Source organism: Brassica oleracea, chromosome C3, assembly GCF_000695525.1.
Source record: "Brassica oleracea var. oleracea cultivar TO1000 chromosome C3, BOL, whole genome shotgun sequence".
Classification (NCBI taxonomy): Eukaryota; Viridiplantae; Streptophyta; class Magnoliopsida; order Brassicales; family Brassicaceae; genus Brassica; species Brassica oleracea.
In genome coordinates this window covers 62,545,651-62,547,081 of record NC_027750.1, presented here as the reverse complement: position 1 = coordinate 62,547,081, position 1,431 = coordinate 62,545,651, and positions in this window count along the sequence as shown.

Sequence of the window (1,431 nt, the reverse complement as noted above, 5' to 3'; positions counted from 1 at the left end):
GAAGGAAGAAAAGTTTACTGGCTTGAAAAGCCACGATTGTCATGTAATGATGCAGCGCCTCCTTCCGTTTGCCTTCAAGGAACTATTACCACGAAATTTTCATGCAGCAATTGCAGGGATAAGTTGTTTATTCCGCGATTTATGCACGAGATCAGTGACTCTTGAAGGTATTGAAAATTTGAAGACAAACATAGCCTTGATTCAGTGCAACCTTGAGAAGATATTTCGTAAACCAAGCCGCCAAATATTTCGTAAAAATTGAATTAATGATTTCCGAGGAAATTTCGACGGAAATATATAATTATTCCGAGGAAATTCCGACGGACATTTTCAAGATGGTGAAAAATTTAAGTAGGGTGGAAGGGTCAATAGTCGCACAGATGATCAATGAAGAAATTTTAAACTTTGCTGAGTACTACTTTCCAGCAGAAGTTCAGACCAAAAACACCTCTCCGCCGAACTCGATCTCTCTCTTCTCTCTTCCTCTCGCGATTCCGCCGTTCCTCCCTTCTCTCCACCGACGATTCCACCGTTCCTCCCTAATCCCATGTATGAACCCTATCCCACGCTCTTAGGTTCGATTTGTTAGGTTTTTAAGTAGATTTGATGATTTTGGAATGATATTTATAGATTTTTGTTAGGGTGAATGGTAGGATTGTGTAATTATTAAACTATTTTTTATTTATTAAAACTATTTTTTTTTAATTATTAAACTATTTTTTATTTATTAAAACTATTTTTTAGAAAAGCGGTTCGAGTATAGATACGCCACAGAGGACGAACTAGAAGAAATGAAGCAAAGAGAATTTGTTGGATGGATGTTTACTTATGTGAGTGCTTTAAACAAATTTAAATATCATTTATCACATATTTATACTAATTCACATTTATTGATATAACATATATATGTGCTATTAATAGGTGTCTGCTGGTTTGGCTAGAGGGGAAACATTTGACGATTGGATACGTGAGATGGTCGTTGGACCAAACTTTGTTGTGAAGTCATATCCGAGATTTTGTACTCGAGGATATTCATTCACAACTCAGAAGAGGAGACGTTCGAGTACGACTTATGATGCTGGCGTTTGTTCTGCATCAGGAGATGATGTATACTACGGACACATACATGAGATTTTGAAAATCAAGTATTTGGGCATGGTTGGATTGCACTGTACTGTTTTTTATTGTGATTGGCACGAAAACACTCTAGATCGAGGTGTGAGAACAGATGCATTTGGTGTTACATCAGTAAATTCGAGGCGAAAGCTGCAATATTATGATCCTTTCATTCTTGCATCTCTGGCCGATCAGGTAATTAAATGTTAGTTATTCAGAATGATTCATCATGATGTGTATTAATTTATAATTTTACTAATAATTTTTTAAATGTTACAGGTTTGTTATATCAAGTACCCCCGGGTAAGGAACAGA